General features: G+C 41.7%; 1 pseudogene across 1 annotated transcript; it reads left to right on the top strand.

Annotated features, from left to right (window-relative positions):
• Positions 1-1,920: 1,920 nt before the first annotated feature.
• LOC147623965 (mediator of RNA polymerase II transcription subunit 32 pseudogene) lies at positions 1,921-10,294 on the top strand (annotated as a pseudogene). Its single transcript, XR_015269240.1, has 2 exons — positions 1,921-2,059; positions 9,358-10,294. The product of XR_015269240.1 is annotated as a mediator of RNA polymerase II transcription subunit 32 pseudogene (transcript).
• The last annotated feature ends 293 nt before the right edge of the window (positions 10,295-10,587 follow it).

Here is a 10,587-nt window from a genome sequence, read left to right as displayed (position 1 = left end):
GCTTGGAAAGTTAAGATGGCTCCAAATACTAGTACTACACATCATCCTATCCATAAGCTTACCTTACTTGCAAAATGAGGTTGATGAACACTCCCTTATGTGACAGAGCTAATGCCATAGTACATACATAACATCATTACTTTTTGTCTTGGTTCCCACCACCTACAATGTGAGATGATTAGATGTTGGAGGAGAAGGGGAGGAAAGGGGTGGGGGGCTCGGACTCAAAGTCATTGAGAAGTGCACACACTACTCTATTTAGAATGTACGAAAGGGACCAACTTGATCTCTTGGAATACCTAGCTTATATCACTATTTGCACACACTTCCCTCATAGATTAAAGGCAAGCCAAATTATCTAAACTTTCCTCTCACACAAGGGGAAATCCATTTCTACCCTTATTACAAAGGTACTCCACCAATATATGGAGCCATTTGCTCTACTCTTTATATGTGCATGACCTCCCATCCTCCCATTATTTAGGCTTCTTAGGCCATGCTCCACACCTCCACAAACCATAACATGCTCTCTCTCTCTCTCTCTCTCTATATATATATATATATATATATAGATATATATATATATATATATATATATATATATATATATAGATATATATATATAGATATATATAGATATAGATATATATATATATAGATATAGATATATATATATAGATATATATATATATATATATATATAGATATAGATATATATATATAGATATATATAGATATATATATATATATAGATATATATATATATATATATATATATATATATATATATATATCTATATATATATATCTATATATATATATAGAGAGAGAGAGAGAGAGAGAGAGAGAGATATCTATATATATATATATATATATATATATATAGAGAGAGAGAGAGAGAGAGAGAGAGAGAGAGGGAACTTTAACAAGGGCTTATATTTATGAACTCCATACATGGGGTTTGTGATGGAGGTTGGGGGATGCCTTTCATTAAGGATCCTCCAACCCTTAGAATATGAATGAGTGATCTACTGATGGCTCATTTTGAAATTCAAGGAGGGCTATACATTGACTCTAGAGAGTAAGGGTGGTTCGAAACTTCAAGAGGCACATATTGACTCCATACATGGGTGTTTGTAATAAAATTTGGGGATGCCTTTCATCAACCTTCACTTAGATAATTGCTGGGAGAAGAAGAACCCTGCCCCAAGGGGTCCCTTCAGTGGTGGTATTTGGGACTCAATACTGTACGTGGGTGTTTGTAATAAAATTTGGGGATGCCTTTCATCAACCTTCGCTTAGATAATTGCTGGGAGAAGAAGAACCTTGCCCCAGGGGGGTCCCTTCAGTGGTGGTATTTGGGACTCAATACTGTGTCGTGTACTTTCTTTTCTCTCTCTCTCTCTCTCTCTCTCTCTCTCTCTCTAGTGCATGTTAAAAATCCCAAATTTAAATCATTGTGGTTCTTGGATGACCACCAAAACACCATGTATACCTCCACTTGGGGCACCTTCGCACCAATGACACTCGCCACATGGTGCATATGAATAGGGGCTTAGCTTGGGTTTCCTCATGTTTTCAGTTTCTATTCTTTCAAGATCCTTTATAAGGATTTGATGATCCTCCTCTAAAAGACATGCACCACTGTCAAATCTCGAAACAGTCACCACTCTCCTTCGGAATCAAGTGCATCCCTTCCCCCCCCCCCCAAAAAAAAAACCTATTGGGTGTTAGTCATTCCTGAGATTTCATGATTTGGTTGAGACAGTCATTGCCTCCTCCTGGAACCCCCGAGTTTGTTAGAGGGCACCGCTTAGATCACGGGCCGCCCCTTGCAAAAAAGAATGTAGCAGGGATGCATAATGACAAGTGTGCATACCTTATGACATAAGTACTTGGTGAAAATTGAAAAATGTTGGGGGAGGGGGGAGGGGGGGCGAAACTAAAAAATGCTAACACACTTGACCACTAGGGGAAACACAACGTGGCTAAATTCTGGATGTCCCTCGCTTTGCTCTCTTCCATGGATACAACCTTTGTCCTGCCCGCGTAGTATGAGGTAAGTTTAATTTTATTTCACAGAAATTAGGGTTTTTTCTGTGGTTGAAAGCAGGAGAGTTTTCATAAAATAGCAGTTATTTCTTCTTGAAAATAAGTGCGCTTCCTCCCTCAGGAGGATAGGAAGCGGATTAGGTATTTAGGGTTTGTTTGTTTTTTTTTCTTCCTGTTTGGAATAATTTATTTGAGAAATACGATTTTTAAGCAGCAGGATTCATGGTTTTTTTATATTAAAGAATTCCTGTGCTGTGGGAGGATTATTGCAAGGATTAGCAACTAGGTTTGCGGGTTTATCATGTAAAGTAGAGTTTTGGTCTGTACACTCACACACACACACACACATGTACATGTACATATATAATACATACACATATATCACATCACACATATAATACATACACATACACATGTACATGTACATATATAATACATACACATATATCACATCACACATACGTATAATATGTATGTATGATATATGTGTGCACACATGTAAATCATACATATATGTGTTTACATACATATATACGTACCCTTGCCTACATGCAAGCGTCTCAATATTAGTTCATATATTTGTAGAAGCTAGAATTGTTTTACCATGACCTTTGAGCCCTTTCAACCAACTCACAGGCACTTCGAATGTAGTTCAGTAAAAATAAACAAATGCAGTAAGGAACACTGATGTGTTTTATACCCAATGGGCCTATGAGTATGAGACCAAAGTGATACAATAATGTCCATGGCATATCTCATCATCATGGAATGGAAAATAAAATAGAAACAAAACAAAGCTATCTACAAAACTGTCCTTGGAATCTTATCATGGAATACTAGGAACATGGAACATGAGAGGAGAATCAGCCCCCAATAGATGGTATACCACTCTCCAAAATATCAAGCATGGGACTAATGAGTATGGCCGAGAGGTCTCCCTCCTGGAGCTCGATGGCGGTGGAGCATGTCCTAGATCTGGAGCTGATGAGGGGATCATGGCCAACATCCGGGGGTTGGGGGCGTCAGGCACGCTGGAATGCGGAGGCCCAGCCCGAGGTAACACCTCTCGGGCAAGGTGGATCCGGAGCAGTCCATGTTGTATGGGTGTCCTCCAGCTCTTGGGTCCGAAAGAAGCTGGTGATGGTTGGTTGGCAAGGGAGGGGTTGGGGTGGCTAGGGCTGAAGCTCTCTGAAGAAAGTGCCCCTATGTGTGCGGAGCTCAAGCAGGAAGAGCCGTAGGCAACGCTGGTCCAAGAAGTCAATGATCCTGGAGAGTGGACCAAATCTCCTCACGAGAGAGAGAGAGAGAGAGAGAGAGAGAGAGAGAGAGAGAGAGGGGTAAACAAAAGATCCTAACACGATTCTCCTTTCTTTCCAAATTCCCACCAAATAGCTCAGACATAAATGGAGGAGCCTCCATCAAATTAATAATTTGCTACTACCTTTGATCTCAGAAATCAATCAAGGCCCTGCACAAATCGTCTTCAGGTTGTGGATGCATTCGATCTAATCCTCCATTTTGTGTTTCTCCTCTTCCTCCATCAACTGAGGATTAGGATTGGAGGGACTTTTGTACGCTGGGAGAAGGGATTTCACATGGCATAATTGCTAGAAAGGGGACTGGAAAGTAAGGAAAATCTTGAAGACAAGCGTAGGACTGTCTGCCATGTCTATGGATCATCATGTTTGGGATTCCTTAGTCCAGGTTTTGACCAACTAAAACCAATCCTAAGGCAGTGCATACTTTTATAGTGACAGGCTAACTATAAAAATCAACCATCTTTAAACAAACCTTAACCCCTATCTTTAACCCGCCGGGTTTCCCCTAAACCCTAGGTTCTGCCAAAACTAGGTCACCCAGGTACATATAGTGTGTGTGGGGAAACCACGTGTGTTTGTGTGTGTGTGTGTGTGAGCTGAGAGAGAGAGAGAGAGAGAGAGAGAGGTGTGTGGGGAAACCACGTGTGTTTGTGTGTGTGTGTGTGAGAGAGAGAGAGAGAGAGAGGTGTGTGTGTGAGAGAGAGAGAGAGAGAGAGAGGTGTGTGTGTGTGTGTGAGCTGCGGAGAAGAGGCTCGCCTGCGACCCTGTTCGCCTACTCGCCTGCGACCCTGTTCGCCTGTTCGCCTGCGACTCCCTTTGCCTTCGAAGCTACGACTCTACTTGCCTGTGAGCCTGCGACTCTGTTCGCATGCGATTCTTGCGACTGTCCTCGCTTGCGTCTCCTTTCGATTCTGCTCGCCTGTGACACAACTGTCTGTGAGCCTGCAATCTCATCTCTCCCTCCTCCTACTCTGTGTGTGTGTGTGTGTGTGTGTGTGTGTGTGTGTGTGTGTGTGTGTGTCGCTGAGATCTTCGCACGCCATGCTCTCTCCCCGTGCAGTTTCGCCTTCCTTTTCAGGTTCAGTTCGCATCTGCAGATTTTCTAGAGTTCGAAGTCAGTTTCAGAATTCCAGTGTATAGAGCTTTTTTTGATTCGCATCAGCAGAAGTCAGTTTCAGTATTTCAGTAAATAGAGCTTCTTTTTGATTCGCATCAGCAGAAATTTTAAAGGCTCCTGTATACAGCATACAGCTTTCATATAAAAAAAAAAGTTGTTTAGCAGTGTTGTACAAACTTTACTCTTGCAATTATGTCTGAGACTATTATGACCTATGCTCGCCGGGATAATGCTGCAGACAGTAACAAGAGGCAGCATGCTGCAATTGAATCTGTCACCATGATTAAGCAAGATTCGTCGGATGCACAGTTTGTATATGAGGCTTTATGTGAGGACTTTGTAGACAGTCGTGTCAAATGGAAGGACCCGCCTCCTTCTTTCAGTTACAAGATTAAATTGCCGACGATTGTGTCTCCTCTGTGTAGATACTCAGAGAAAGGAATTATTCTCTTCTTTCCGGGTAAAATGCCTTCTGCGCAAGAAGTAGCTCAATGGATTCAGTGGACCCTTTGTAGATGGAGTTCACTTTGCAGCAAGGGGTTTTTATGATGTATTACTGTCTGATGGTCAATATAAGCAGCAGATGCTTGAAACTTCTCCCCTTATGTTTGGTGTACAGTTGGTACATGTGTTACCTTGGTCCCCGACCAAGGACTATCAGTCCTTGATTAGGCATCGTTGTCCTGTTTGGGTCGAGGTCGTGGATTTTCCGGAATATTTGAGGGAACATTTGCCAGGTATAGCAGCCACTCTGGGCAAAGTGGTTTGTGCACCTCGTCCTACAGGAAACAAAAACAGATTTTGCATCTTGTGGGATACGGACCATGAGCAACCACCTGCAATTGCTGTTGAAGTAGAAAATGTGCGTGGCATGGGTGCACGTTACTTCAAATTAAATTGGGGAGTCTTTGCAAGTGCTTGTTTCACTTGTCATAAGTTCGGGCATATGGCTTCTGAATGTCCTTCTCTGCTGCATCCTCCGCCGTTATCTGCTGTACCTCCCATTTCAGCGAATGTGCAGCCAACTCAAGTTAAGGAGATATCAACAAATCAAGCCACTCGAAATACTCAAAAGGAGAAAGAGAAAGGAAAAGCTAAAGTTATTCCACAAGTTGTTTCTTCTTTGGCCGTGCCTAATCAACCTAAGGATAAAGGAAAAGATAAAATATCTTCGGCTGAATGGAAAACTCCGAAAAAAGCTACTATGGTTCGTCGTGCTCCCGTTCCTTCACGTAATTGGACTGCATCTGCCACTATTGCACAGTCTTCCACTTCATCGACTATGCTTTCTAGAATATGGTCGGATGTAGTTCGAGGTGCTTCCTCGAGTATGGATGCCGATGTAAATGCTTTGGATATGTGTGTTGATACGAATATGCATGAGTCTCTCTTGATTCAGGGCAAGGGCTCTCTCCCTGATTCAGTTGTTGTTATGCAGCATTGATTTTGCTGGCTGTTCACTGTATATACCTTTGTACAGATTTGATGTTTGATGCTCCAATAAAATGTCTTTCGTACAATATTAGAGGACTTTGTGATCCTAGTAAATTTAGATTGTTTTGGCACTATGTACTTAAAATGCAACCTCATATGGTGTGTGTGCAAGAACACAATCAGCATACCTTAGTGGGTCAATCAGGTCACTTTGCTGGTTATGATATATTTTATGCGGGCACTCAGCATTACTCGGGAGTTTTTATGCTTGTTAAGCATGATCTGCAACCAATGTTGGCCTACAATGATTCTGCTGGCAGATGGATGGTCATTCAATGTTTATTGTATGGACAAATTTATGAATTTGCAGCAGTTTATGCACCACAAAGCTCAGCTGACAGGGCAAATATATGGTCACAAATGTTGGCTTATCCCTGGCTCCATAATGCATTCCTTTGTGGAGATTTTAATAATGCTCCATCTCCTGAATTTAATTCCACTGGAAGAACTCATATGCTTGGAGCTGAACGCAGAACATGGAATGATTTGCTCTCTTCCTGCAATATTTTGGACCTATGGCAGCATGTATTCCCTCGTCTGCAAGGGTTTACTTTTAATCACAATGCTTTTCCACATATCTGGACACGTCTGGATCGCTGGTACTTGTTACATGCTGACCAATACGATGATTTTGTTTGCAAGCTATGGATTGATCGTTCCATGTTACTCTCTGATCATTCTCCTTTATGGTTAGGCCTTTATTTTGATATGCCACAAGATGTTTCTATTCTTCAGAAACATAGGCTGTTGCTTTTAAACAACAGTTATCTTGTGCATGCTGATTTCAAGGAAATGGTTTTGCAAGCCATTGAGCCTTTGCCCCTTCAAATGCATGAGGATATTGACATTGCTTGGTTTCAATTTGTTCAGCGCATGCAAGCTGTGATCTGTGATTATGGTCGTTATTACATGGCCGACTTGCGGGATCGGATCTTGCAGGCTAAAGAAACATGTCAATCTATGGCTGATCTTGCTCAGTTTCGGGTTTTAAATACTAATGAACAAGAAACTTTAATGCAGGCTAAGCATTTCCTCATGCTAAATGATCAGAGAAAATTGCAAAAATGGTTGACACGTTCGCGACATAGAGCTATCATAGATAAGGGTTGCTCTTCCAAAGATTTTTTCAAAAATCTACATGCTTCAAGACAAAAGGAATGCATCAGAAAGGTGAAAAAATCTGATGGTCAATGGACTCATTCTTTGTCAGAGCTCTCGTATATTGCTAGTCAGCATTTTGCAGCTCTATTTGCTAAACCGTCAACTACTTCATCTGACATACTTAATGCTCGTTATGCCTTATTGCATCATGTTCGGCCCATTATTTCTCCACAGGATGCTTTGGAATTAGAATCTCCGTTCACTGATATTAAACTTAAAGATGCTTTATGGAAATCTCCCGGATGGGATGGATTGACAGTGGAATTTTTCCATGCTTTTTGGCCTCAGCTGGAACAATCATTGCTGTATATGATCAATGAAGCTTGGGCAAATGATGTACTACCATCTTCTTGGAAAGAAGGATTGGTTAAGCTTTTCCCTAAACGAGATCTTTGTGAAGCTTTTTCTGATTGGAGGCCCATTACTCTTATGCCTGTCATCTATAAGCTTCTGACTAAGATGTTGGCAAATCGTATTAAAGGATTTTTACATGATGGTTTGCATCCTGCGCGATATGGTTTTGTGCCTCGGGGAGGCAAATCAATGATAATTTGGCTAATGCTTATATTGCCATTGAATATGCCAAATACACTAAGCAGGATGTACTCATTTTGCAGGTTGATATAGTGCAGGCTATTGTAATGGCTTACATACAGTTCTTTCTTCCATTGATTATGTGGAGGAAAGTTGATATAGATCGGTTTATGTCTCTGGCAATGGCAATTGTGTGGAAAACTCATCGTAAAAAGGGTCTTCGTCTTTTGTCAATGCCAAAGATGTGTTCTCCAAAGATACATGGTGGCTTGAACATATTGAATATTCATTTTCACGTGCTTGCTCGTAAATCCACTTTGCTGTTGGAATTTGTACAACAGCGCCAGCCATGGGCTATTATGTTGGGTCATATGTGTATGTCTATGTCTTCACCTGCTTTTGGAAAGTGGACTGTTACGTATTGGGATGCAATTTTCAGCCATTTCGATGGATTGTCAGCTGCCCTCTTTCATCTAAGTTAATTTTTGCCTGGAAACAGGTTACGCAATATCTTTTTTGGAATCCCAGGCTTAATGCGCAATCTTCTTCGCTTCGCCTTGAGAGTATTCATTGGTCAAAGGCTTTTGATGTACCCTTGGCTCTACGTGAGCCTAGGAAGGCATATTTCCTTTCAAAGAAAGGAGTTTATCTTATTGATGATGTTTTGGATGCTGGTGGCCATGTGCTTTCTTTTGTGGTTGCCGCCAGAAAATTTGGTCTGGGGATGCATTATAGATCAATCTGGCAGCTTATTCGAGAGCTTCTTGCTCCTTTTGAACCAATTGCAGATTTGGATCGTTCTGATCGTTTGGTTGATTGGAGCCTTAGAAGAGAACAACCTGCACGAGGCCCTTTATCAATGGCTAAACTTTCGGTTCATTCGATATATCATCTCTTGTTGCCTGTCTCTTGGGTTCAAGAACATGCGAATCAGATTTGGCATCTTCATAAAAGTCAGGCTTGGTGGAAACAGCGGCTTCATTCTCTTTGGAAATGCAGTCTTCCTTTGAAAAGTAGACTTTTTTTATGGAGATGCTTGATTGGAGTCTTGCCAGTCGGCCTTTTCTTGGCTAGGCGACTTTTGGCACCTTCAACTTGTTATAGTTGTGGTGCTTCTCAAGAGACAGTCTTTCATCTTTTGTGGAGTTGTCCTCTGACCAGGACTTTATTGGATCGGATTGCTGCACGTTTGAGAGCCCGCTTCCAACAGGCACCCTTTGGGAAATACTTTTGGATCTTCGGTCTTCTCCCTTCACCCCTTAGATCCTATAAAGTCTTCTTTGATTGGGTTCGCTACTGGGCTTTATGGACTACCTGGTAGTCTCGCAACAGGATAGTTTTTGCTGGGCCTTATTTGGATGCTTACTCATTCTTCCGTTCCTCTCTTCAACAATCTTTATATGACTGTCTCTCTCTTCATGAGATTGACTCATCTCTGTATGCTCTTTTTACAGATTGTTTTTAGATGTTGAACATAGTGAACACTCTAGTAGTCTCCCTTGTATATGGTCTTTTTGGTGGGTTTTCCTCGTTTTGAGGTTTCCCACCTGTAATTAATGACATGAAGCTTTACAAAAAAAAAGTGTGTGTGTGTGTGTGTGTGTGAGAGAGAGAGAGAGAGAGAGAGAGAGAGAGAGAGAGAGAGAAATATTTTGAGTCTTATTTTGGGTGTATTTGCAGAACCTGTTTGTGTCTGTGTGGTCAATATTAGTGTTGTTTGCACAATGGAGCAAACTGTACAATCTCTGCAAAATGCTTACAATATGCTTCTGAGCTCTGCCGCATCTGTGCTGGAGGCAAAAGAGGCTTCGGATGGGCAGCGCACCCCACGCAGTGATGCTGCCCTGGAGAGCTTTTTACAAAACTGGCAGCTTTTTCACGTTGCTTGTGATCAGGCTCAAGAATTTGTTGAGTCAGTTAGACAAAGGATTGGTTCTGAATGCTTAGTGGACGAGGCAACTGGATCTCTTGCTGCAAGGACTGGGAATGATGGAAGGCCAGGGCTTCCTCCCCTCAGTGCTGTTCGTCTTGAGCAAATGAGCAAAGCTGTGCGCTGCCTTGTGATCGAGCTGCAACATGGTTCTTCCACATCTGGGATAAATCCAAGTCCCTTGTCCTCAGGAACTGCAGCTCCTCCAGCTAGCGAAGCACGGCCTGTGGAAGATGCGGCACAATAGCACATTTGTTTGGAAATCTTGCACTTGATGCAGACACCTGTGGTTTTTGGAAGACAATTGAATTGCAAATTTGGGAGTATACCTTCTGGTGAAGTATTCCTGTTCTTGTGAAATGAAGCTTACCAGATTCTAGACAAAGTCAGTCTTACGATCACAATGATGCCTCAGTGCAAGTTTTTTGAAGTTTTTAGAGACAATCAAAGTGTTGATGTAAAACCTAGCGAGTAACTTGTTGCACAAAAGGCTCGTTACTGAATTGCGGGATGTGTGCATATTTCAAGAACTCCTCTCTCTCTCAGCTACATAAGATGATTAGTAGGCCTTTCTTTTTAATTTTTTGACTTTGTGCTTGATCATATTTGGGGTCTTCACGGACTAGTGCTTGTATTTGGTCCCATGGGGCATCTCTCTCTCTAAGCTGCAGAAGCTGGTTAGTAGGCCTTTCTTTGTATTTTCATGTTTGTTCATGATCACATTTATTGCCTTCATGCCTAGATGCTACAAAAGGCCATCAAAAGTGGCACATCAAAACAACCTTCAACCTTTGGATTAACTCAACTGCATCAAAAGTTGGCTAGCCACTTTTATTTTCCTATTGTATTGTGAGAGTGGGGTACTGAAATTACATGCAACAAGGGTAGGTTTGAACCCTGTAACTCCACATAGAGAGGCAAGGGTGCTACTCCTGGGCTATAGCTTAGGAGGCTATGCTAGTTAATGCTTTTGTAAGCCG

The sequence above is a fragment of the Cibotium barometz genome, chromosome 26 (genome assembly GCF_041138505.1).
Source record: "Cibotium barometz isolate CiBa-2024 chromosome 26, ASM4113850v1, whole genome shotgun sequence".
NCBI classification, from domain to species: domain Eukaryota; kingdom Viridiplantae; phylum Streptophyta; class Polypodiopsida; order Cyatheales; family Cibotiaceae; genus Cibotium; species Cibotium barometz.
This window is presented reverse-complemented; position numbering and strand designations above follow the sequence as displayed.